This window comes from Podarcis melisellensis (assembly GCF_964234715.1).
Source record: "Podarcis melisellensis genome assembly, chromosome: 17".
Classification (NCBI taxonomy): Eukaryota; Metazoa; Chordata; class Lepidosauria; order Squamata; family Lacertidae; genus Podarcis; species Podarcis melisellensis.
Window position 1 is genome coordinate 33,525,241 of NC_138534.1, and position 27,456 is coordinate 33,552,696.

Here is a 27,456-nt window from a genome sequence, read left to right on the forward strand (position 1 = left end):
AAAAAAACGAAGATCATGGCCACTGGTCCCATCACCTCCTGGCAAATAGCAGGGGAAGAAATGGAGGCAGTGAGAGATTTTACTTTCTTGGGCTCCGTGATCGCTGCAGATGGTGACAGCAGCCACGAAATTAAAAGACGCCTGCTTCTTGGGAGAAGGGCAATGACAAACCTAGACAGCATCTTAAAAAGTAGAGGCATCACCTTGCCAACAAAGGTCCGTATAGTAAAAGCTATGGTTTTCCCAGTAGTGATGTATGGAAGTGAAAGCTAGACCATAAAAAAGGCTGATCACGGAAGAATTGATGCTTTTGAATTATGGTGCTGGAGGAGACTCTTGAGAGTCCCATGGACTGCAAGAAGATCAAACCTCTCCATTCTGAAGGAAATCAGCCCTGAGTGCTCACTGGAAGGACAGATCCTGAAGCTGAGGCTCCAATACTTTGGCCACCTCATGAGAAGAGAAGACTCCCTGGAAAAGACCCTGATGTTGGGAAAGATGGAGGGCACAAGGAGAAGAGGATGACAGAGGACGAGATGGTTGGACAGTGTTCTTGAAGCTACCAACATGAGTTTGGCCAAACTGCGGGAGGCAGTGGAAGACAGGAGTGCCTGGCGTGCTCTGGTCCAGGGGGTCACGAAGAGTCGGACATGACTAAATGACTAAATGGGGTCACGAAGAGTCGGACACGACTAAACAACTAAACAACAACTCGCAGCACCTTTAACAAACTACAGTTCCCATGGTTCTTGGGAGGGAGCCATAGCTATTTCAATTGGCATAATACTACTTTAAATGTATAGCACAGATTAGTCCTCAGACTCATGTATATTCCTGCATGTTTTTGATTTTCACAAAAGTGGGGAATTGTCAGACCTCTGGTTCTGGAAAAGCAGCATTCCTCTGTGGCTCTTGAAAAGAAAGCAACGGTGAACTGAAAACGGAAATTAAATTTAATAGGCACATAGATCAAGGGCAAACCCAGGAGAGCAACGGGGCTGCCCAAACACGATCTGACGGAGATCTCGTTTTGGAACAGTGCCGTATTTCTTCCAGTCAGTGAATGCTTCTTGGTGGCCTGCAGCAAAAGCCTTGTGGCTTGTTTTTGGTATTGGTTAAATTAATTGTTCAGTGAACTACTAGCGATACTAATCAAACAATTAGTTTCTGGTGCCCTGCCAACTCTGGAGAATCAAAAGGAGCAGAGGGAGCAGACGGGAAAGTTCAGTGCTTTGGCTCAAGCCAAGATAAGCTACATTTGTGGCCGCGGGATTATATTTGTGGATGGATACCAGGCAAGGGAATGAACTTTTGGACGGCTTGGTTCTCCTAAGGAGGGCTTAGGAAGTCTGGGGTGCTGAACGGGATAGACCATAGCTGTCAACTTTCAGATTTGAAAATAAGGGATCAACAGCCTCGAAAAGGGACGCGGGTGGCGCTGTGGGTTAAACCACAGAGCCTAGGACTTGCTGATCAGAAGGTCGGTGGTTCGAATCCCCACAACGGGGTGAGCTCCCGTTGCTCGCTCCCTGCTCCTGCCAACCTAGCAGTTTGAAAGCACGTCAAAGTGCAAGTAGATAGATACCGCTCCGGAGGGAAGGTAAATGGTGTTTCCGTGCGCTCCTCTGGTTTGCCAGAAGCGGCTTAGTCATGCTGGCCACATGACCCGGAAGCTGTACGCCGGCTCCCTTGGCCAATAAAGCGAGATAAGCGCCGCAACCCCAGAGTTGGCCACGACTGGACCTAACGGTCAGGGGTCCCTTTACCTTTTTTAGCCTCGAAAATAACGAATCAGCAGCCTCACCTGTCCTGGGGACAGTCTACGGGATATCTAACAATCCGGGATAGCAGCGGGAAACGGCACTGGAATACGGGGATTTCCCGCAAAAAAAGGAAAGGTTAACAGCTATGGGGTAGACCAGTCAGAGGAGGAGAGGCCAGCAACTGGCAGTCTTTGTCCCAAGCCTACAGCCCCCACAAGGCATACAATTTTACTTAAAAAAAGAAAAAAAAACTTTCAACGTAGCATCCCCAGGTGAAGGCACAGGATCAGAGGTTAACCACCTCCTCTTTTCCCACGTGCTGTGCACCATGTAGGATTGCCACCCATCCCTAGGAAAATGGGGTCACTCCGTTTTTGGACAAAAGTTCCTCCTATCCCATTTGGACTTGAAACGGAGAACGCTTTTCTCCCATATTTGAGCTTGGAAGGCCCAAAATGGCAGTTGTAATAATAATAATAATTTATTATTTATACCCCACCCATCTGGCTGGGTTTCCCCAGCCACTCTGGGTGGCTTCCAACAAAACACTAAAATACAATAACCTATTAAACATTAAAAGCTTCCCTAAACAGGGCTGCCTTTAGATGTCTTCTAAAAGTTTGGTAGTTATTTTTCTCTTTGACATCTGGTGGGAGGGCATTCCACAGGGTGGGCGCCACCACCGAGAAGGCCCTCTGCCTGGTTCCCTGTAATTTGGCTTCTCGCAGCGAGGGAACCGCCAGAAGGCCCTCGGCGTGGACCTCAGCGTCCGGGCAGAATGATGGGGGTGGAGACACTCCTTCAGGTATACTGGACCGAGGCCGTTTAGGGCTTTAAAGGTCAGCACCAACACCTTGAATTGTGCTCAGAAATGTACTGGGAGCCAGTGTAGGTCTCGGCAGCCGCTCCCAGTCACCAGTCTAGCTGCCTCATTCTGGATTAGTTGTAGTTTCCGGGTCACCTTCAAAGGTAGCCCCACGTAGAGCGCATAGCAGTAGTCCAAGTGAGAGATAACCAAAGCATGCACCACTCTGGCAAGACAGTCTGTGGGCAGGGAGGGTCTCAGCCTGCGTACCAGATGGAGCTGATAAACAGCTGCCCTGGACACAGAATTGACCTGCGCCTCCATGGACAGCTGTGAGTCCAGAATGACTCCCAGGCTGCGCACCTGGCCCTTTAGGGGCACAGTTACCCCATTCAGGACCAGGGAGTCCTCCATACCTGCCCACCTCCTGTCCCCCAAAGACAGTATCACTGTTGGTGCAGATGACGAGGAGCCTGGCCTGGTGTGAGTGACAACAGAGAGAAGGAGCGACTTTCTCTCCCTCCCTCCTTCCTTCCCTCTCGTCGGTGCTCCTCCTCAGCTGCCGCCGCCACCAGTCTAGCATGGTGCAGGTTGCAATGTTCAATCTCAGGCATTTCCACATAGGGCTGGGAGAGATTTCCTGTCTGAATTCCTGAAGGGCCTTTGCTAGTCAGTGTCTACAGTACCAGCCTAGAGAAACCAGTGGCCTGACTCACCTTCCTACAGAAGGCTTGTTTCCATGATACTGGTGAATAATCAAACTAAATTGGAAGGGGGTTCTCCAAAATGGTTGCTGTTATGTACTGAGTTGAATAGGATCCAGAATGCAGCAGCCTGATTGGTCCACAGGAGCCATCCAATCCAGCTTCAGGTGGAAGTGAATCCGCAACCTGATTGGCCTACAGGCGAATCCCAGAATTAGCCAATCACGTGGGGCGCATTGTGTAAATAATGTATATAAAGCAGACATTCTGGGGGAACTTCCATTCCTCCTCGCCACTATGAGCTGAATAAAGAGCATGAAATCCACTCTCGACTCCGAGTATATTTCAGTTGCCACCACAGCTGGCCTTGAAGTCCTTGACGTAATCAAGAGGACGGAAACCACATTAGTTGGGATTAAGCTGGCTGCCTTTCTCGGCCCTTTCACCTTTTCCCTCTTTAATGTGGTTTTCTTCAAGCTCAGGTTCAGCACTCTCTTGGGCAATTAGCGTGTGATTAATCGACATAAGATACCCACCCTTTCCTTTCTACATCTACCATATGTGGGAGCCAAAGATCATGACTAAGGTTAAGAAATGGTGCACGTGCTTCGATATCGCTGGCTGGCAGTCCTTCCCTAATTCTTTGTGCTTTCTCACGGCTAGCAGAAATCCATGGCTGGCAGGATTTCACCATTCTGAGTGGTGATTCTGAGTGCAGGTTACTCTGGGTTACAGCAATGTTGTGGTGTGTTGTTCTTAAAGCAGAATATCTGCAGGTCTGTGCTCCGTGGGCTTTCTAGTTTTAGGGGAAAACAGATAAGGAGAAATCTGATAAATGTTGTTTATTATTAAAATTTATATCCCACCCTTCGCCCTAAGGTCACAGGGTGGTGATACAACATCACATGCCATAAGGGATAAATAGAGTCAATTAACTCAATATTAAATCACTAAAACCAGTACGTAGTCATTTCTCTCATAGTACTTATCTGAAGAACAACACAAATTGACATTGTCATTTGATTTTTTTTAACTGACCAATTTATTGACGTGTTATTGATGTTTTTACTGATGTTATTGTAGCACTGTAGCATGTGTCCTTATGTTGTACACTGCCTTGTTATATTTCTTAAGAAAGTGCAGTTTGTAAATATTTAAGTGCAAATCACAAATATCTGCTACTGGTGCTCAAAGGATTGATGAAGTAAGGAAGTTTTCAGGTGTCACTGCAACCCACTCAGCACAGCAGCCTGTTTGAGGGAGAAACAGATTCAAAAGTGAAGAGGCCACAACTGAGAAGGCCCTATTCCAGGTTCCTGTTAACTGGATCACTCTTGTTGATGATACAACTAATAGGACTTCCCTGGCCAATTTCAGGTCAAGGGCAGGATAGATCCATGTGAAGGAAGTAGACAGAGGTCACATCCACATTAAACATTTAAAGCAGTCCTATACCACTTTAACAGATATTACTTCCCTCAAAGGATTCTGGGAACTGTAGTTTGTTAGGTTGCCAAGAGTTTTTAGGCAACCCCATTGCAGAGCTACAATTCTCAGCCTCCTCAACAAACAACAGCTTCCAGGATTCTTTGAGGGAACCTATGATTGTGCTTTAAATAGATTATGACCAAAGGAAAATATTCTCCATTGGTCAGGTGGCAAGACACCCAGTAAAATGAATGGGCAGTAGGTTGAGCCAATAGGAAGTTCTTTGAACAGGGGATTACCAACTTAGAGAATTAAATGTGGTGACAGACACAAGCTCAGGTGGCTTTTTAAAGAGGATTAGATATGGAAGATAGGTCTTCAATAGCCACTACAGTCAAATGGAGCCTCTGTTTTCAGAAGCAGCTATGCCTCTGAGTATCATACTCTGAGGTAAATGTGAGCAGGCTGCTTCACTTGTGACTTTCCAGAGGCATTGTGTTGGCTGCTGTCTGAAGAAAGCCGCTGGGCTTCTTTAACAGTGCAGGTCCACACCATACATTTAATTTAAAGCACACTCAATCCACATTTAAAGGACATGCTCCCCTCCAACCCCCCAAAAAAGAATCCTGGCAACAGCAGTTTGTTAGAGGCACTGGAATTAAAGCTTTGTGGTGGCGGAACTACAGTTCCCAGGGTTCTTTAGGGGATGTCATGTGCCTTAAACGTGCATTGGATGTGCTTTAAATGCATCTGAGCCAGCAAAGCTCAAGTTTCTGTAGCTGACCTGGGTTCCCACCTCCGTCTCGTCTCATAATTCATAATATCAAGTCCGTATCCTGCAGGGAACCTCTTCACAGGCTTCCTGTTTCCCCGCCTCGAAAGATTGGCTGTGTTGTGGCAGTGGAGATTGTTGAGGAATTTGTACCTTGCAGTTCCTGTTTATGCATCTGTTGTTCTCCCTGGGAACAGGCACACATCAAGTGCAGGGATTCACAGGGAATGCCTTTTGTCACAGTGCAGTGGTGGCAGTTAAGAGATTTGTGGCATTAGCACTAAAATCATTTGATCTGAAGCAAGTGGTGGGGGACCTCAAGTTGTGGTCTAAAGCAAGTTGTGGGTAATCTTTGTGTAGTAGTAGTAGTAGTAGTAATAATAATAATAATAATAATAATAATAATAATAATAATAATAATAATAATAAAGTCATACCTCATGTTACGTTTGCTTCATGTTACATTCTTTCAGGTTACATCCTGTGGCGACCCGGAAGTACCGGAAAGGGTTACTTCCGGGTTTCACCACTCGCGCATGCACAGAAGCGCAAAATAACGTCACGCGCATGTGCACAAGTGATGAATCGCAACCCGTGTGTGCACAGATGCACCACTGCGGGTTGCACTCTTTTCATGTTGTGAATGGGCCTCTGGAACAGATCCCGATCGCAACCAGAGCTACTACTGTAATAATAATAATAATAATAATAATAATAATAATAATAATAATAATAATAATATATTATTTATACACCACCCATCGGGCTGGGTTTCCCCAGCCACTCTGGGCAGCTCCCAAAAGAATATTAATAATAATGAAGTGATAAAATATCAAACATTAAAAGCTTCCCTAAACAGGGCTGCCTTTAGATGTTTTCAGAAAGTCAGATAGTTGTTTATTTCCTTGACATCTGATGGGAGGGCGTTCCACAGGGCGGGCGCCACTACCAAGAAGGCCCTCTGCCTGATTCCCTGTAACTTCACTTCTTGCAGTGAGGGAACTGCCAGAAGGCCCTCAGAGCTGGACCTCAGTGTCCAGTCTGGATGATGGGGGTGGAGGCGCTCCATCAGGTATACTGGGCGGAGGCCGATTAGGACTTTAAAGGTCAGCACCAACACTTTGAATTGTGTTCAGAAACGTACTTTTAGTCTAGGATTGTGATCAGCAAATATTTTTATGAGAGGACCTTTCTAAGGCAGTGGGCCAGGAGGTCTCTATACCCACCCACTGCCTTCTCGCAAAAATAGGATAGTGGCTTGGCGGCCACATTTGGAGAATTCACACTAACTGGATTCTTTCTTTACCAGTTGATTCATTTGAATTAGCTGTATCACCATCTGAAATGGCCTCCCTGCCTCATTTCCTATGGTGGGCCAATGAGAGCTTCCTGTAGCTGCACTTGCCCTTTGGGGAAGAAAATCCTCAGGCGATCTAATCACCCACGACCACATCTAGTCATGCCCTTAATAGAAGAGTAAACAAATATAACTTTCAAGAGGTGGTTATGGATAATCTTCAGCAATGTTTGATAGCAGGAACACCCTCCAGACAGATGTCAAGGAAATAAACAACCACAGTGGTACCTCCGGTTATGAACTTACTGTATTTTACGCTCTATAAGACGCACCCGACCATAAGATGCACCTAGTTTTAGAGCGTTCCTTCTGTTGCCCTCAAGAGGCTTTGTGTTGCTTTCGCTGAAACCAGGAGAGTAAGAAGGATCGTTGCGCACTGATGCCTCTTGTTCTCCTGGCTTCAGTGATAGCTGCACAGCTTGCATTCGCTCCATAAGACGCACACACATTTCCCCTTACTTTTTAGGAGGGGGAAAGTGCGTCTTATAGAGTGAAAAATACGGTAATTCATTCTGGAGGTCCGTTCTTAACCTGAGGTACCACTTTAACTAATGGGGCCTCCCACTGCCGCTGTGCAACTTCTGTTCTCATCCTGAGGTAAAGTTCTTAACCTGAGGTACTACTTCTGGGTTAGCGGAGCCTGTAACCCGAAGTGCTTGTAACCCAAGGTGTTTGTAACCTGAGGTACCACTGTATCTGACTTTAGAAGACACCTGAAGGCAGCCCTGCGTAGGGAAGTTTTAATGTTTGATGTTTTGCTGTGGTTTTATAATTTGTTGGAAGATGCCCAGAGCCACCCAGTGAGATGGGCTGGCAACATATTATTATTATTATTATTATTATTATTATTATTATTATTATTATTATTATTATAGCATAGCGTAGGATGGGAGATGACCACAGGCAGTAATCCTTGAGGTGAGAACAGAGGTGTGTCCGTTTCCCTCTGTGAAACATTGGAAGCTGTGGTTTTTTTCTTCCCGCCATTCCACCAAAGATATGGGGAATTGTTTCCTTGATAAGAAGAGAAATATTCCATCATTGCACATGGAATGCTAAATGCAGCTTTTCTGACAAGAGCACGGAGCCCACAGGCTCAGAAGTATGTCTAATAAAGAGGGGGGGGGGGAATCACGCCCCACAACAGCATTTCTGAAGCATTCGTGCTTTATGGATTTATGGAAATGCATGCTGAGAACTGTGCTGCTCCAAAATACACAGAGGAATTCCTGCTATTTATAATCCTAAAATAAAAAGGAAGTTATTGGGACGGGAGGACGGGAGGTAACAAAACACTGGCATCCAGTTAGGAATGTGAAAGCTTGGGTTTCGGCAATTGTAGGAAGACAAGTTTCATTCATTTTGCCTGACAAGCTGGAAACTGGCCACTTGCTGTGGATCAGGAGCTCATTGATGTCTCTGTGATGCCGAGTGAGAATCACTAGCTCAAAAGCTGAGATGGCCACTTAAATTCAAGAGTCCTGTGATTTAGGTTCCTAGGCAGACACAGACTGAAAACCTAATCCCAGCTGCCCTGGGTGGCTGGAGCAACCCAATCAGATCAGCGGGGTATAAATAATAATAATAATAATAATAAATTATCATTATTAAATAGTAAAGGTAAAGGGACCCCTGGCCATTAGGTCCAGTCGTGACCGACTCTGGGGTTGTGGCGCTCATCTTGCTTTATTGGCCGAGGGAGGTGGTGTACAGCTTCTGGGTCATGTGGCCAGCATGACTAAGCCGCTTCTGGCGAACCAGATCAGCGCACGGGAACGCTGTTTACCTTCCCGTCGGAGCAGTACCTATTTATCTACTTGCACTTTGACGTGCTTTCAAACTGCTAGGTTGGCAGGAGCAGGGACCGAGCAAAGGGAGCTCACCCCGTTGCGGGGATTCGAACTGCCGACCTTCTGATCGGCAAGTTCTAGGCTCTGTGGTTTAACCCACAGTGCCACCCGCATCCCTAAATTATTAAATAGGACGTCACTATTTTCATTGGATAAACGTTGACAGGTTTGTTACTGTGTCACTTACCAGTTGTCCATTGAGAAACCCAGGTTCTTGTGTGACCTTTGTTTTGAAATCCACCAACCTACAGTCAAGTCTCTCCCTTTGGCAAGAAGAATATTTACTTGGTTTCTTTTCTTTTCTTTTTTTAAAATGGTATTACTTTGCAAGGCTCTCCAAAACCAGTTCAGAAAATAACACCATTAGACATTTTGCAGACAGGGCACCAAGTTATGCCACAGGATCACATTTGGTAGGGTAGACTGTGGCCCTACGTGTTATAGGGAATCTGGAATTGGAAAGTGTCTCAGACTATAGCGTGGCCTTATAGTGTCATGGTCCAAAAATTAAGAGTAGGAAAATGAGAAATGAAGAGGAAACAACATTGAGCAATTTGCCCATTCCTAGCATTAGCCACAAAATTAAAAGACGCCTGCTTCTTGGGAGAAAAGCAATGACAAACCTAGACAGCATCCTAAAAAGCAGAGACATCACCTTGGCAACAAAGATCCGTATAGTTAAAGCTATGGTTTTCCCAGTAGTGATGTATGGAAGTGAAAGCTGGACCATAAAGAAGGCTGATCTCCAAAGAATGGATGCTTTTGAATTATGGTGCTGGAGGAGACTCTTGTGAGTCCCATGGACTCACACCTCTCCATTCTTCAGGAAATCAGCCCTGAGTGCTCACTGGAAGGACAGATCCTGAAGCTGAGGCTCCAAGACTTTGGCCACCTCATGAGAAGAGAAGACACCCTGGAAAAGACCCTGATGTTGGGAAAGATGGAGGGCAGAAGGAGAAGGGGACAACAGAGGACGAGATGGTTGGACAGTGTTCTCGAAGCTACCAGCGTGATTTTGACCAAACTGCGGGAGGCAGTGGAAGACAGGAGTGCCTGGCGTGCATGGGGTCCATGGGGTCATGAAGAGTCAGACACGACTAAACGACTAAACAACAACAAAGCATTGTGTGACAATGGCACAATCTTCTCACTGCCAGACCTTTTGGAAATGCTACATGAGACCACCATCTCCGTGACAGTCCAGCAACCAACTCTGTACTAAAACTGTCCACGCATTAATGGGGCTGTCTGGAAATGAACTCACCTGCCACTTGAAGTGAATGACCAAGGTCTCATATCAACTGAATGAAAAGAAATCAAATGCAGCTTTTTCTAATAGTAGACACATACATGCGGCTTCCTTCCAGGGGTCAATTTTCCAGCATGTCAAGTAAATACCTTATTTTAAAATTATATCCTTCAGGCAGTAATGCGATCCCTGACTATGTTATCCTAATTAAATGGCTCGCAGCACTCCCTGTAAACTTCAAACCAGGGCTGTGCTTCTGTTCTGAAATGAATACCACCACCCGTCGGATTCTTCTGTTCAGACGCCTGTTGCAGATGGCGCAGGCATAATAAAACACTTGTCTCGGCAGTTATGCGAAGTCTACAAAAAGTTTCCCAGAAAGAAGTTCCTTTGCAACATGATGTCAAACTCAGAGCTGGCCCTACCATTAGACAGAATGAGGCAACTGCTTCAGGAGGCAGATAGCTGGGGGGCAGTGAGGAGGTGCTGGACGGCAGAGCAGCCTTAAGCTATGTGGGCTGCCTTAAGATAACCTGCTCTCTTCAGGTGCAGTGGGGGTGATGGGCCTTATTTACAGTGTTGAAGTAAGATGCAACAACCAGCCCAGTCAGACTTTGTACGTGGAATGGGGAAAGGTAGCATCTTATAATTCACCTCAGACAGCAAAATATTATGGGCCGGTCTTGTTCCCACTGCAGGTGCTTGATGCAAGAGTTAGCGTGACACAGTACCCCTGCTCTGTCATCTAGGCTGAACCTTCTGGTCCATTTAAAGGTAAAGGGACCCCTGACCATTAGGTCCAGTCGTGGCCGACTCTGGGGTTGCGGCCTCATCTCGCTTTATTGGCCGAGGGAGCCAGCGTTCACCTTCCGGGTCATGTGGCCAGCATGACTAAGCCGCTTCTGGCAAACCAGAGCAGCGCACGGAAACGCCGTTTACCTTCCCGCCAGAGTGGTACCTATTTATCTACTTGCACTTTGACGTGCTTTCGAGTCGCGGGGATTCAAACCGCCGACCTTCTGATCGGCAAGTCCTAGGCTCTGTGGTTTAACCCACAGCGCCACCCGCGTCCCTTATGGTCCATTTAGATAGCATTAATCAGAATGGGCTTCAGCAACGAACCCATCTGTCTCATGGATACTTGGCACACTCTTGCAAAACATACCGCTTGGTAGCACACTGAGCGGAAGTGTGCAGAGCAAGATTCTTCAGCCCCGTCACCATCTAGTAGCTTAAAGAGGTCCAGAAATTCCTGGTAGGAGTTTACCTGTTTGCAAAATTAGCTAAGACAGCTATACAACGGCAGAGGATGCACACAGGTGCATTGCTTCATAGAATAATTGCAAAGTTGGAAGCTACCCAGAAGGGTCATCTAGTCATCTAGTTTTAAAAATCTAGCTCAATTTTTTTAAAAAATATTTTATTAATATGAACCAACAGAGCAAGAGGCAGCCTTTGCAAGGGCTCCTTCCCACCGAAGACCACTCAGGTATCATTTTATCATTTATCATTTAGCTGATGTTTGAACTGACCCCAATGAAAAGCACTACATCTGAGTTAAATGAGATACTATAGGCCATGGGTAGTCAAACTAAGGCCTGGGGGCCGGATCTGGCCCAATCGCCTTCTAAATGTTTTTACATGAGTAGAATGTGTGCTTTTATTTAAAATGCATCTCTGGGTTATTTGTGGGGCCTGCCTGGTGTTTTTACATGAGTAGAATGTGTCCTTTTATTTAAAATGCATCTCTGGGTTATTTATGGGGCATAGAAATTCGTTCATCCCCCCCCCCATATAGTCCGGCCCCCGACAAGGTCGGAGGGACAGTGGACCGGCCCTCTGCTGAAAAAGTTTGCTGACCCCTGCTATAGGCACTCTACCTGTGACAGCTCATTCACATGTAAATGCCATCACCTGGTACTTTGACTGATAAAGGCACACTAACATAGTTAGGTAGACACATAGAGGCTGCATTGCGGTATCTTAAGTGATAAACATACATGTGTGAAACACTTAATAGCTTAATTAAACAGTTTTTGTCCCAGTGCTCCAATTAGGTTGCACAATGAGCACTGACACAGCCTGGGTTGTTGTTTTTTCCTCCTGAGCAGGAGCCCGAATCCATCTCTGGTTGTGCTTTTAAGCATTTCTGTGCTGCAACTAGAATGCTGATGGAGAGAGATGTTTCGATATGCATTTCAGTGCACAGCCTAATGAAAGCAAGGTAATGCGGAGAGATGACGTTCACATTCAGAAGCAAGTTCTGATGTGTCTTTCGCTGTGCCTCTGACTCCTGTTATATTATTTATTACAACATGTATACCCAAGGAGGACTGGGATGAGGAGCTTAAAGAGAGGCTTCAGAAGTTGTTTGCTGTAATCATTAGCCTAATGAATCCACCCTGAGCATCCAATCTCCCATGTTGACGTAGCCGTTGAGAAAGATGATAAACGAACCTGATCTTTCCAGTGGCATGACATGTAAACAGAAGCCATCAGGCTTAGTTAATGCCCTTTCCTAAATGCTATCTTTTGCACGAAATAAGTAATTGAGCCATGAGCAATGCAAGTAGAGGTATCTGGAATGACTTCCCCCCCCCCAGAAGACGACACAGAACACCAAAATACTTGGTAAAAGTTCCATCTCTTAACTATCAGGGACTGCTTGGATACTGAGGAGGAATGGTGGGAGGAACCAGCTGGCAAAATACAGTGGTACCTCGGGCTAAGTACTTAATTCGTTCCAGAGGTCTGTTCTTAACCTGAAACTGTTCTTTAGCACTACTTTAGCCAGTTTGGGCCTCCCGCTGCTACCGCGCCACCGGAGCACGATTTCTGTTCTCATCCTGAAGCAAAGTTCTTAACCTGAAGCACTATTTCTGGCTTAGTGGAGTCTGTAACCTGAAGCGTATGTAACCTGGAGCGTATGTAACCTGAGGTACCACTGTACTGGCTGAGACAGCTACTGGAACTAATGTCCCTGGTGAAAAGGGACAGCTGGAGCATATGGAGCACATTTTAGTTGTCACCTTGTCCTCTGTTGCTTCTTGCTTTGCTTTGCTTTCCTCTAAGACCCAGGCCTCCTGAAAAATACAAACAGGAAACCAACCGCATTGTTGGACTATATCGCCTTGCCTGTCTGTTGCCTTCACACGCAAACTTCCTTCCGTTGCATAGTGTTCCTTTTGTACATGCTTTTGAATGGTGCGCATTAAGACCCCAAACAAGTGTTATTTATTAGCTGCTTGCCTGGCAGTTCTTCTCACGGAACAGACAGATAAAGCGCCCCCAAGCTGGCTTCCTATAGATAATAAGGTTGCGCTCGGGTATACAGCCAACTCCCCAAGGCTGTTGAATTAAAAGCCGGTCTGGGAATTTAAAAGGCAGGTGCCCTTAAAAAAATAAAAATAAAAATCACATTTACGGTTTATTCTCCTACTTGCATGCGCAATGTCTCTTAACATCCTCTGAAAGAGTTTTATGTCGCACTACTGTCCTTGATTCCTGAGAAGAGGCAGGGCCAGCTAGAAAGGGCAGAGGGGTCTGTGTCAAAATCCCTCAGTAAAGATGGGAACAAGTTAATGTGACAAGGTTTGGGGTGCCTCAAAACTTAGACACTCCCTGGACTCCGCTACATTGATAAAGAAACAACGATTTGAATGCACTATAAACATGCAACACCAGAAGGCGCAAGAGAGCAGGAAATCTTTAAAATGTGATGTTCATAGGGATTTTTTCTTTTGTTACAACAATCTAACTTCTGACCTATTTATTGTGTGTGTGTGTGTGTGTGTGTGTCCCACCAGTGTTTAGATCCATCCCCTGTCAGTAGCACTTGAGAAGACTGAGATTATCCATATGTGGAAGCATTTACTAAGACCCAGCAGCAAGGACTCTTAATAATGTGAAAGGGAAACCTGTGACCATAGAGAGGAATCAGGCTATTGAGGAAGCCGGGCTGTCTCCCCTTCCTGTGGCGACCTGCTCCCCTCCCCCTGGTCTCCCAGAACCTGAAGAGGTATGAAGAGGGCAGAGCAAAGGCAGGCAAGCTGAAGGAGCCTCAGATTGCTTGAGAAGGAACCATGGGAGGAAGAGATGTGGGAAGGCGGGGGACCTTCAGTCCTCATAACTGCCTCATAGGGGCAACAGCTACTGGGACGAGCTGCTGTGCCACTTGTGCTGCTTCCGTCTCTGGAGTGACCAGGCTCCAACTCTGAGTTAGATACTCTGCCTGTCATGCCAGCTTCAACTCCAGAGTTGCTGGAGACGGCCCCCAGCTCAGTCCCACAATTGGAGGCTGCTGCTCTGTCCATCCCATCGTCTCCAGAGGAGTCGTCAATGCCTCTTCCATCATCCAGCTCATAGAGACATCAGCACAGGCCACCCAGTCTCCCATGAGGAGAGCCTGTTTGCTTGCCCAGTCTAGCGAACAGCCCTGTTTGCTGTGCTAAGTTGTGTCTGCCTCATTGCCTTATATACAGTCGTTCCTTCGATCCCGAACGCCTTGCGAGTCGAACGTTTTGGCTCTCAAACGCCGCAAACCTGGAAGTGAGTGTTCCAGTTTGTGGACGTTCTTTGGAACCTGAACGTTCGACGCGGCTTCCGATTGGTTGCAGGAGCTTCCTGTAGACAAACAGAAACTGCCCCTTGGTTTCTGAACATTTTTGAAGTTGAGCAGACTTCCGGAACAGATTCCATTCGACTTCTGAGGTACCACTGTGACGGCATTCCAGGGTCAAGTCGCTTGTTGGAACAATGAATCCTACTTTGCTTACCAATCTGAGCAGAAAAGAATTCAAGTTCTTCCAGTGGTAGCCTGGACAACTTCTATTAAAAGGCACAGCAGCCTTGCCTGCTTTTTCGCCTCGCTACTCGAGTTCAGACTCAGAATAGATAATATTGGGCTGGTGTAACTCAGTATAGGAGCCTTATATAGTCACACTGCCTTTATTTAATGAGGAAGCCGTGGGTTATATTTCTGACTGCTGAATTTTTGGGCTCCAAAAATAAAACAGGTTCTACCGAGACTAAAAAGGCAGCTGGCATATTTGTTGAGCACATAGAGGCGGGGCATGTAGCAGGTTTGCTGGGGGATTTCTGCTGCTTCCAATTTGCTGTTCACCGTGCAAAACCACTCATTGTTTTGCACCTATCTTGCCACCAGTCCTGCAGGTGCACCTTGCAAAACTTGCTAGTCAGCAGCTGCTCAACCAATTCCATTATTTTTATCCCAACAGAGCAGTCCAAGTGACTCCACAGCATATAAATAAAGGTGAAATATGATACCATATCAATAGCAAAAGATACATTAAAGAGGACAGTTATAAACTAAAAGCAGCCATTTAGGATGTAATTCAGTTCTAAGGCGGCAGTAAAACCTGATATTCAAAGCCTCTTAAAACAAATTAAGTTTTGACATTTAATAAACCAAAGAGAGTGCTTGATGTCCTCTCCTAACCTTCCCCACTTCCTCCCCAATGCTGCTTTTTTCATTTATCTGTTGTTAGCTTTTGAATTTTTCTAAAGGAGAAAAATGGCTTAAAACCACTTAAAAGTATTAACATACCCTCCAGCATTTTTTCAATGAAAATAGGGACATCCTAAGGAATAGCGGGACATTCTGGGATCAAATCAGAAACCAGGATGGATTCTGTAAATCTGGGATTGACCCTGGAAAATAGGGACACTTGGAGGGTTTGGATTAATAAGGGTAGGGGAGGAAGGATGAGAGGGCTTGATAGATCTGTACTTGGAGAGTATTCCACGGTGGCGGCACCACCACTGAGAAGGCACTGTCTCTGGTTCCTAATGACCCAGGCCAATGATCAAGCCTCGGTCCAGTATGCCTAAAGGAGCATCTCCACTTCCATTGTCCTGCCCAGATACTGAGGTCCAGCGCCGAGGGCCTTCTGGTGGTTCCCTCACTGCGAGAAGCCAAGTTACAAGGAACCAGGCAGAGGGCCTTCTCAGTAGTGGAACGCCCTCCCACCAGATGTCAAAGAGAACAACAACTACCAGACTTTTAGAAGACATCTGAAGGCAGCCCTGTTTAGGGAAGCTTTTAAGGTTAAATAGGTTATTGTATTTTAGTGTTCTGTCGGAAGCTGCCCAGAGTGGCTGGGGAAACCCAGCCAGATGGGTGGGGTATAAATAATAAATTATTATTATTATAAGGCCTCCAAGGCTAAGCCTTAAATCTAGGCAGGCCTATATGGGAGTAGATCAGCCTTTGCCATCCTGGTGCTTTCCAGAGGCTCTGGACTACAACTCCCATTGGCTATGCTAATCGGAGCTGATGGGAGTTGTAGCCCAAAGGAACTGGTGGGCAACAGGTTGGCGAAAACTGGAGTGGATGGTGCTTAAGAAAACCAAAGCTGTGAAAAGAAAATGTTGGTGCCTTCTGCTTTGTCATGTGTGAGCTGGGGTGCAGTCGAGCAGTCAGGTGCAGTCAGTTACAGCAGGGGACGCGGGTGGCGCTGTGGTCTAAACCACTGAGCCTCTTTGGGCTTGCCGATCAGAAGGTCAGCGGTTTGAATCCCCATGACAAAGTGAGCTCCCGTTGCTCTGTTCCAGCTCCTGCCAACCTAGCAATTCGAAAGCACGCCAGTGCAAGTAGATAAATAGGTACTGCTGTGGCGGGAAGATAAACGGTGTTTCTGTGTGCTCTGGTTTCCGTCACGGTGTTCCATTGCACCAGACGTAGTTTAGTCATGCTGGCCACGTGACCCGGAAAGGGACAAATGCTGGCTCCCTTGGCCTGAAAGCAAGATGAGCGCCACAATCCCATAGTCACCTTTGACTGGACTTAATCATCCAGGGGTCCTTTACCGTTTACCTTTTTACTATAGGGCTGCCATACGATCCGAAAATGGTGTCCGGGTGGATTTTTGCAGAATTGGCAAAATGTCCATGAAAAACCAGATGTATAGCAAGCAGTTCAACAACTCTGTCCATATTTTCACTTTTGGGAATATGGCAACCCTAGCATACTGGCCAAGGGTTTAGGCATAGTTGGGAAGTCCCAACAGAAGATTTTCCCTGTTGCTCCAGGAAGGTGTGTCAGTAATGTCTCTTTGAGATGCTGGACTCTGAAAGTGGGGATCTCTTGCTGTGGTCCAAGCAATATGGCACCTTCCTGCTTAGAGCATCTTACCCCTGTTTGTGAATAGCCTTGTTCTTTGCCAGAGAAAAACCGTTGGGAGGAAATGGCATAGGAATGTCAAAAGGACAAGAGCATAATATATTTGGAGAGTGGGGAGCACTTCAGAGAACATTTGTAGCTCTCATGCCAATTGTTCCACCTTTTCCTTAGCTACCATTTCTTATAGCGCTCTCTCATTAAATTTGCCTTCATTTGGATCAGCGGATTATTAACAGTACATTACTCTGGCATCCCAGTCATGAAGGAGAATGAACCTAAGACCCCAAAAGCAGCATGATCAAATCACGGGGCAGATTACATGGCCACACCTGATCCAGATCTTAAGCAAACATCACACTGTTCACAGCATGCCGAGAGGAATGCGCAGGGCTCCCTCGTTTAGAATGGTAATATAATTGGCAGGCGTCTTTAGCGAGAGAGAATCATCCCCTGTGGCTCAATTAATCCTGCCAGACCCTTAAGACTATATACCATCTCTAGAGTTTGTTCCTATTAATCACACAGCGCGATCAAAGCGCATGGTGTCTTGCAGGGAAACGGAAACAACAAAGGGAGATCTCTGCCCCAAAGCATTTCCAATCTAAGCATCCGACAGCGGGGGAAGACAACATACAGCGTGAGCACTGTCACGCTGCACTTAATCCAATATTTTGTTTCTCACGGGGGGCCATCCAGCGTCAGGGCATGAAGGCTGAATGTGTACAGTGGGGAAGAGGGAGAGCCCCCAAATTCCTCTTCCCTCAACCTCTACACATGCTCCCTCTGAATGGAACTTGACAGGTGTACAAACCACATGCAGAATTAGCTCTCCAGGACCTGTTGCAGGAAAGGCAGGCTCTCCTGTCGCAGATACAAACAGGGCTCTCTCTCGGGGTTGTGGGTTGGAGCCCACATTGGGCAAAGGATTCCTGCATTGCCGGGGGTTGTACTAGATGTCCGCTGTGGCCCCTTCCAACTTTGCAATTTTATGATTGGCCAGTAGAGATGTATGGAAGTGAGAGCTAAAGAAGGTGGATCGCTGAAGAATTGGTGCTTTTGAATTATGCTGCTGGAGGAGACTCTTGAGAGTCCCACGGACTGCAAGAAGATCAAACCTATCAATTCTGAAGGAAATCAGCCCTGAGTGCTCACTGGAAGGACAGATTGTGAAGCTGAGGCTCCAATACTTTGGCCACCTCATGAGAAGAAAAGACTCCCTGGAAAAGATCCTGATGCTGGGAAAGATGGAGGGCGCAAGGAGAAGGGGACGACAGAGGACGAGATGGTTGGACAGTGTTCTCGAAGCTACCAGCATGAGTTTGACCAAATTGTGGGAGGCAGTGGAAGACAGGAGTGCCTGGCCTGCTCTGGTCCAGGGGGTCATGAAGAGTCGGACACGACTAAACGACTAAACAACAACAACAACATGATTGTTTGGACCATGGGGTGGTATCACTGTATCACTGTACTTGAATCCCAATTAATTCTGGGCTTTTAACACTGGTACTAACTGGGTCCAAAAACGCCTCTCATGTTTCTTTTATATTCCATGACACTTTTTCAATGTGAAGGGCACCCAAATACAGTGGTACCTCGGGTTACGTACTTAATTCGTTCCAGAGGTCCGTTCTTAACCTGAAACTGTTCTTAACCTGAAGCACCACTTTAGCTAATGGGGCCTTCTGCCACGCCGCCAGAGCACGATTTCTGTTCTCACCCTGAAGCAAAGTTCTTAACCTGAGGTAATATTTCTGGGTTAGTGGAATCTGTAACCTGAAGCATATGTAACCTGAAGCGTATGTAGCGTGAAGCATATGTAACCCGAGGTACCACTGTATAGAAAGAGCTGCAGTATGATCTAGTTCAGATTCCTACATTGCAAGGGGTTAGACTAGATGACTCTTGGGGTCCCTTCCCGCTGTACAGTTCTATAATTCTAAGGGGGAATTTCAGAGGGCAGGGGGGACAAACAAGCCCTGGCCTTTGTTCTTAGGACTTTCTCTGAGCTATAGGGATGCCAATCAAATTTTCCACGCTTCGCCCGCTGTATGTGAATTGGGCCCTCTGTAAATATAAGAAGGGCCGTGGGCTCAGCAACACTGCACTTGGCTTACAGGCCAGCTGGGAGCACCGCAAAGTTAAAACAAAGGAGGTTAGAAAACGGAAGGGGCGGGAGACCCAGGGCCCAGTGCAAAAGGTCTCCTGGGCCATCCCATAACAACACCCTTGCCGAACATGCAAGGAATGTTCTGGCTCCTACTTTGATCAGTGGGCTGAAGTTTTCGGTATCTGAAGAAACCGGCTCCTGCCTTATTTAAAGACAAAAGCACAAAAGAGGAAATGCTACTACTGGAGGCTGTAGCCATGGCAGGGGGAGGAATGCAACTGGGTCAGCCGCCCGAGCAGTGACTGTGAACTGGTAATTCAATCACTTTCCGACATCTGATCATTCCTGAGCTAAGTCTGAGAAATGTTTAAGAATGAATATATATATATAGGCAAGAAACAAAGAGAGGGGAAATAAAGGGAGCAATGGGGTGGGAGGAGGGAGGAGCGATTTACCTTTCACAGAGGGAAGGAAGCATCTTGTTTTGCGCATGAGGCCATTGGCAAGATCCTTCTGTGCAAGTCCGCAGCCGCACGGTGCAGCCGAGCGACTCTCAACGCAATCCTATACATGCCTGCTCCATAGAAAGCGATGCTGGGTTCCGCAGGGCTCATTCTCCACCGGCGGGGACCAAACTAGATGTGCGCTTAATGCGCGTCTAGCGGCTATGCACCTTGCTTTTCCTTAACTAATTGCAGGCGCAGAGGGGAAGCCCAATTCTCAAAGCAAAGGCAGAGTATGAGGAGTGGAAGTTTATTTCTTCCTCTCCTTACTGGTGCCAAGATGACTGTGCTATCATCATCAGCTGTGACGATGGCAGAGATATCAAAAGTGATGCAAAAGGAGCAGGGTGTTGATGTCACCGCATGAAGATTGACAGCTCCCTAACCCAGTATATTTAAACTAAGCATCGCAATTGAGCTTTGGGGCTGAAGTTGATAATTTTTTCAACAACAACAAACTACCAAAGCTTTCCTGACTTTTTTTTTTAAAAAAAAAAATATTTTTCAGTTTTAATTTACTTTCAAAAATACAGATCCAATACTTTCCCAATACACATATATTTTGACTCCCACCCCCACCCCTTTTGCAGTTTCTTATATTATTAATTCTTAATATTGCATTTCCCCTGTTATTCCAAATATTAAATACTCCCTGATTTTTCTTTAATATTACATTTGACTGCTTGTTTTAGGTTAATCCTGGTAATGAATTTATATATGTACAAAAACATTTCAGATATTCCACAAATCTTCCCCATCCTTTAATAAAGTGCATTTCTCCTTGGTTTCTTATGGTTCCATTTCGGCATAGTCCATCAATTTGATCTGCCACTCCTCCTTGGTTGGCACAGAATCTTCTTTCTGTCTCTGAGGGATGAAAGATGGAGCAGGTGAGAGTTGCAGGAGGAGGGGAAAGGAAGGGAAGGGAAGGAGGAAAGTGGCAGAAGGGAAAGCAGCAAGTGGAAGGAGGCAGATGGGCAGGTGGACCTATGAAGGAGGAGGAAGAGGGGAGGCAGAGCAGATCAGACCTGACCTCAATGGCAGTGGCAAAGAGGGGAATCTTTTTGAGCTTCTGGTCTGTTATGTACTCAGTGGTCTGTGTTTGCCTGAGCGTGAGTCTGCACTAAGGATTCTGAGCCCTGTGTTCTGATTCGATACATGATATCCATTCACAGAACATTTCAGGATTTGGGCCTCTGCCATTGGTCCTTAAACTCTGAGCTATGATTCGCAGCTTGGAAGTTTAGACAACCAATCATGTTGGGAGTGGGAGTGGCCCAGACCTTCAGAAGTGTATATAAGCAGTTGCTTCGCCCCTGTTGTTAAGTTCTGTTAGTTCAATAAAGGTTTTTGCTGTTATCACTGTGTCTTGCCTTGTGGGAGACCCACCTGCACTTCATGGTCCATGGTCTCTTCCGGCTTTGGAGTTGCAGATACAGCTCCTTGCCAAGGGCACAAGGGAGCCTAGCTATGCTTCTGTCTTAGAACTGTAAAGTTGGAAGGGACCCTGAAGTTCATCTAGTAGCCCAACCCCCTGCAATGGAGGAATATCCATACAGTGGTACCTCGGGTTAAGTACTTAATTCGTTCCGGCGGTCCCTACTTAACCTGAAACTGTTCTTAACCTGAAGCACCACTTTAGCTAATGGGGCCTCTTGCTACTGCCGCGCCGCTGGAGCACGATTTCTGTTCTCAACCTGAAGGAAAGTTCTTAACCTGAAGCACTATATCTGGGTTAATGGAGTCTGTAACCTGAAGCGTATGTAACCTGAGGTACCACTGTACAAGAATCGAACTTGCAGCCTTGGCACTATTTGCAAGGTACTCTTCAGCTCCTCACATGGTATGTCCCCAGGTCACAATTTAGGAGGGACTGCTTTAGCGAAAGTGGCTCGTAATGTTTGCGTGCTTCAGAACTTTGACTTTTCAATTATGCTGCTTTGTAACTCTTGTGACCTCAGTCATTCAAAAGAAACTGCTTTAAAACCATCCCGGTACCAGCAGCAAGCGACCTATAGAGAGATGTGTGTTACCGTCTTTACAAATAGGCATTTTAAAAGATTGCCACAATAAACCACCATTAATCCTCAGACGGGAAAAGTAATATTTCAAAAACTGGTTTGGCAGTAATTGTGAAACCCACACTCTTTTCTGATCATTTCCTAATCCCAATGTTATTGCTGGCATAGGACCTTAAAATGCAGAGACTGTAGGACTCAAATCAGCAGAGGAGTGACACTTTGCAATCATTAGCCAAATCTGTGAGCCCTTTCCCTACAGTAGACCCACACATGGCCAGTTCTCCCAACCTAAACTGAGGCCTGGCAGAAATGGTCATAGTTTACCAGGCTCTCCCTTTTCAAACAAGAATGGCATTGGAGTGTTAATCTTGGAAACAGTCTCTAAACTTCTAACCCAAACTTCCTCAAACTGAGTGGTGCCCAAAAACAACCCTTCCCTTCAAAAATAATGTAATAATTTGGGTGATTTCACCTTCTGGGACTTTACACTACAGATTGTGTGTGTGGGGGGGTCTTTTTATTATTATTAACTTTTCCTATAGTCAATCCCTTCCTACTGGAAAATGAAACCTATCCAAATTCTCTTTTGTATAGTTGAAAAATGAAAGTATCCCTCCGGAATGGCCAGATGACCCTTTGACCTGTGATTCAGACACCAGTTCGGTTTTGAAATAGTTGAAATAGTGACTTGAGAAAAAACAGAAGGGTTATGAATGTGCCTGTTAGAGATGGAGCAGAATGATTTATGGAGCTTTTATCAGCCCATTGTACGAGCCAGAATTGCAGTGCTTCGGGGCTGAGAAGTCCCGCTCCTTTCTAGCTACAGCGCAAGGTCGCTGCAGTTCCATCCCCTGGTATGACCATTGCGCTCTTCCTCTCACAGGCAGACATACTGTGAATGCCTTTTCTCCCACGCTTCTGGGGGAATGCTGGTAGCATTCTCTCTGATTCTAATATTAGAAAGACCACCGGTCCATCTAACTCAATACTGAGCACCTCCAAGCAGTGTTTTGTTTTGTTTTTCTAAAAAATAATAATGTTTAGGGGCATTCTCATTTTGACTCAAGAAAATCACCATTTTATAGTTCAAACCGGGAACAGTAAATGGACAAAAGTACAAAGAACATTCCACACTGCTTCACACATTAAACGCTCACTTCCGTCTGAGACTCAGGAAACACCGGGAAAGGAAAGGAAGCCGCCATCGGAGGTGGTAACAACGAAACTGACCAATCACCGTGCTCGAGTCCAACTCCTACTTCACACATTAAACGCTCGCTTCTGTTTGAGACTCAGGAAACACCGTGTCAAGAATTGAGGCCACCATCGGGGGTAGCAACAGAACTGACGATTCACCGTGCTAGAGAATAAACTATTTTTTTAAATTAAAGAAAATTGTTTCTTCTCCGGTTAGATTCACAAAATGTTTAGGAGTATGCGTCCCCCCAGCAAAAAAGTACTGCCTCCAGGCATCCTTTTTATTGTGCATCCATGATGTTTGTGTTCATGATAGTATCAGGACAGCTGTACGCAATCCCACTTTCAATACCTTTTGCACCAGCAGACGTTTCAGGGTGGGCATAATATTTCTTTTCTAATCCGTGTGTGTCACATTGCCTCCTGCTGAAATCTTGTACCACAAACGTTCCAGGGTTGTTGTCGTTTTGGTCCCTCTTTTGTTGCGCTGTCGTGCAAGAGTGCTCCTTCGCAGCAAAAGGACGTGTGGATGGGCCAGGATCCTTCCACCATGGATCCACTAACGTTGGGCCAAGGATATGTTGCAAAATGAAGCTTCAAAAAAACCACAGTCTGGAAGGGCTCATTGTCTGTGCTGACAGGTACAGCTCTCCAAGAGTTTTTGGGGCGATGTGGGGCTTGAACTCGGGACCTCCTGCATCCAAAATATACACTCTTCCCCTGTAAAAGGTAAAGGGACCCCTGACCATTAGGTCCAGTTGTGGCTGACTCTGGGTTTGCGGCGCTCATCTCGCTTTACTGGCCGAGGGAGCCGGCGTACAGCTTCCTGGTCATGTGGCCGGCATGACAAAGCCGCTTCTGGCAAACCAGAACAGCGCATGGAAACGCCGTTTACCTTCCCACTGGAGTGGTACCTATTTATCTACTTGCACTTTGATGTGCTTTCAAACTGCTAGGTTGGCAGGAGCAGGGACCGAGCAACAGGAGCTCACCCCATCGCGGGGATTCGAACCGCCGACCTTCTGATCGGCAAGTCCTAGGCTCTGTGGTTTAACCCGCAGCGCCACCCCTGTCCCTACCCTTCCCTCAGAGCTAACTCTGAGCAGCTGCAGCGATGGCGGTGGGGCTTAAACCACAAACCCCACAGCCCTTTTGTACTCGCTTTCCCTCTCTGTGCAAGCAAAGACTGAAAGGGGCTATTGTGTGGCAGCAGGTCCCCACGATAATAGCCAGTTCTCAACATTTCATCTCTCTATCACACTAAAGCATTGTGATTCATGTAGCCGGAAAGAAGCAACTCACAGGGACATAGGAGCCATGGTAAAATTCTTTTTTTACTGAACTGAGAGTCAAACAAGAAATCTGAAGCCCAGTTGCAAAGTAGGCTAAGATTAAAGACTTGCTCTTCCTCATCAAGAAACTTAGATCATCTGGCATAGGGAGTTCACGTGCTTTTATTTCCCCTCTCCAGTATAAGTGAATGCTTCTGATGGAATGACATACAGTATGTGTAAGGAGTTCAGCCTACACTCAAGTAGGACCCTGGCAGAGACACATGCCCGACTGGCATGTTTCCTCCCTCCTGGTTCGGGAGTTCAGCCTACACTCAAGTAGGACCCTGGCAGAGACACATGCCCGACTGGCATGTTTCCTCCCTCCTGGTCGATCGTTCGGGAGCTTCAAAAGCTTTCTTCAGCCCGAACATCACAGCGACCGATGCCAAACGACACAGTTAGGCATCTGCAGAGTTTGCGCATCATGCCTGTGACAGACCTCAGCAACTCAGCATTTTGGCTAATCTACTTTATTTGCATACAAACACACACGGAGCACTGCAAGATGGCTCCCTCTCTCTCTAGCATCAGACAGCAAAGAGAGAAAGAACAAAGGACAATAGTCCCACTTCACGGAACACAGTAACACAAACATCCTGTCTCCCTCACTTCCCACTCTGTGGAGTCAAAACATATACCGTTATGTGAAAGACAACAGCACCATGACTGCAATCATAGAGCAGGAATTCTAACAGTATGTATGTGCACACACTTCAAACCCTCTAAGTGTCCCTGTTTTGCAGGGACAGTCTCAGAATTACCATCCTAGCTTCTGACTTGATCCTGGAATGTCCCTATTTCCTCCACCGGTGCTGCCACTGCTGAGCTCGGGGAGGAGGATGAGCCGGCACTTGTCCCGAGCAACAACAGTGGCAGCTGTGAGAGAGCATCCTGTAGCCACTCCATGGCCGCTGCTGCCAGCCTCCTGCCTTGTGCAGTTTGTAGCGGCTACTGCAGCCCGAGGGAGGAGGAAAGGCTGCCTCTGACAAGGCCCGGCCTATGTGACATGTGAGATTTGAGGTGCAGGCAGGGCCGCTGCCCTGGGTGAGAAGGAAGGGGGAGTGGAGTGGAACGCGAGGAGTCTTACTTTAAAATAAAAAAAATTAAAGAAAATGCTTTGTGTGTCTGCATCTAATCTTGCCCTTTTCTAAAAGTTATTTATTGCTGTGTGTTTCTCTTTTTGTAAATTTACCAAGAATGAAATGAAATGAAATCGGGATCAAGGGGTTTTCTCAGACGGTGGAGGGAATTATTATTATTATTATTATTATTATTATTATTATTATTATTATTATTATTATTTATACCCCGCCCATCTGACTGGGCTTCCCCAGCCACTCTGGGCGGCTTCCAACACAATATTAAAATACAGTAATGCATCAAACATTAAAAGCTTCCCTAAACAGGGCTGCCTTCAGGTGTCTTCTAAAGGTCTGGTAGTTGTTCTCTTTGACATCTGGTGGGAGGGCGTTCCACAGGGCAGATGCCACTACCGAGAAGGCCCTCTGCCTGGTTCCCTGTAACTTGGCTTCTCGCAGTGAGGGAACTGCCAGAAGGCCCTTGGCGCTGGACCTCAGTGTCAGGGCAGAACAATGGGGGGGTATGTGTGCTTTGTCCCATTGGTGAAATGGTGCTGGCACTCGCTGTTCTTCTGATAGGCACAAAAAATGGGGTGTTGAGGAGGGCCAGTTCGTGGGGAGGAGTGAGAAATTTCCCGATTTTCATCTGAGGAATGTTGGAGGGTATGACATGTGATGGCTATATCTACAGAGCTTGACTACTCCCATGAAAGCTTTTAACCGTATCCTGGCCCTGCCTCTGCCCCCAACCACTATAATGACAATTTTGTTAGTAACTACTGCAATGTAAGGCCGGCACTGGATTCATGCCTATGAAATAGAGTGATTTCTGAAAATCCAGCAGATAAAAAAGACATTGATTGCTTCCAAATGAGTGGTCACCCTGACTGATTTTTGCAAAATTGGTGTGGTTTATATTATGTTGTTAAGTGGTGGTTCTCCGGCACTTTCCCCTGTAGTTTTCCATTTATTTTTTGGAAGCCGATGTATTGTGCAAGAGTACTTTGTTGTTGTTCAGTCGTTTCAGACTCTTCGTGACCCCATGGACCAGAGCACGCCAGGCACTCCTGTCCTCCACTGCCTCCCGCAGTTTGGTCAAACTCATGCTGGTAGCTTCAAGAACACTGTCCCACCATCTCGTCCTCTGCCGTCCCCTTCTCCTTGTGCCCTCCATCTTTCCCAACATCAGGGTCTTTTCCAGGGAGTCTTCTCTTCTCATGAGGTGGCCAAAGTATTGGAGCCTCAGCTTCAGGATCTGTCCTTCCAGTGAGCACTCAGGGCTGATTTTCTTTAGAATGGATAGGTTTGATCTTCTTGCAGTCCATGGGACTCTCAAGAGTCTCCTCCAGCACCAGAATTCAAAAGCATCAATTCTTTAGCGATCAGCCTTCTTTATGGTCCAGCTTTCACCTCCATACATCACTACTGGGAAAACCATAGCTTTAACTATACGGATCTTTGTTGGCAAGGTGATGTCTCTACTTTTTAAGATGCTGTCTAGGTTTGTCATTGCTTTTCTCCCAAGAAGCAGGCGTCTTTTAATTTCGTGGCTGCAGTGATCATGGAGCCCAAGAAAGTAAAATCCCTCACTACTTAGCTGTTTATCCCAATGTACCCGCTTTCTTTGCAGTGGTTCAGGAGCATGCACTCTTATTGCGCAAAGGGCGTATACCAGGCTCTACCTTAATGTGCGAGAGACCTGCGCAGAAGGGAAGCAGTCTGGAATTGCCAACTGACATTACCTCCATCAAATGTAGGTCAGGCTGTTCAAATACATTCCTTTGTGCTCAGGTTTTTAATGGCGTTCTTTTCTGAAAGCACAGCTTTACCTCTTATGACTATGTATTCTGGCTTCTTGCCTAGTATATATAGTGTCTTTCATACACCCATTTTGGGCTCTACCTTCTACTGATATGTCGCCAGAAGAAGAATTAGCCTGCAGGCCACACAAACAAGAAAGGTTACCTGTCTCCGTCATACAGAGTCCTTGCTGTTCTTAAAGAAATCCTTTTAAAAACTTTACATTCTAATCCAGTTACATGGTATGATAGATTTGTGGGGAACCCCCCCCAAAAAAACCCTAGAATTTAGTAAATGGTAGGATTTTGATTAATTGGGATATGGATGAAAGTACAATCTGCAGTAC

At 46.3% G+C, this 27,456-nt stretch overlaps 1 protein-coding gene across 1 annotated transcript in view; it reads left to right on the forward strand.

Moving 5' to 3' along the window:
- Nucleotides 1–27,456, forward strand: part of LOC309359720 (low-density lipoprotein receptor-related protein 2-like) — a 96,489-nt gene that overhangs the window by 66,050 nt on the left and 2,983 nt on the right. Inside the window, exon 33 of the transcript XR_014163917.1 lies at nucleotides 26,941–27,063. The gene's annotated coding sequence lies outside the window, so the exon portion shown is untranslated. The remainder of the gene's footprint in view (nucleotides 1–26,940; nucleotides 27,064–27,456) is intronic.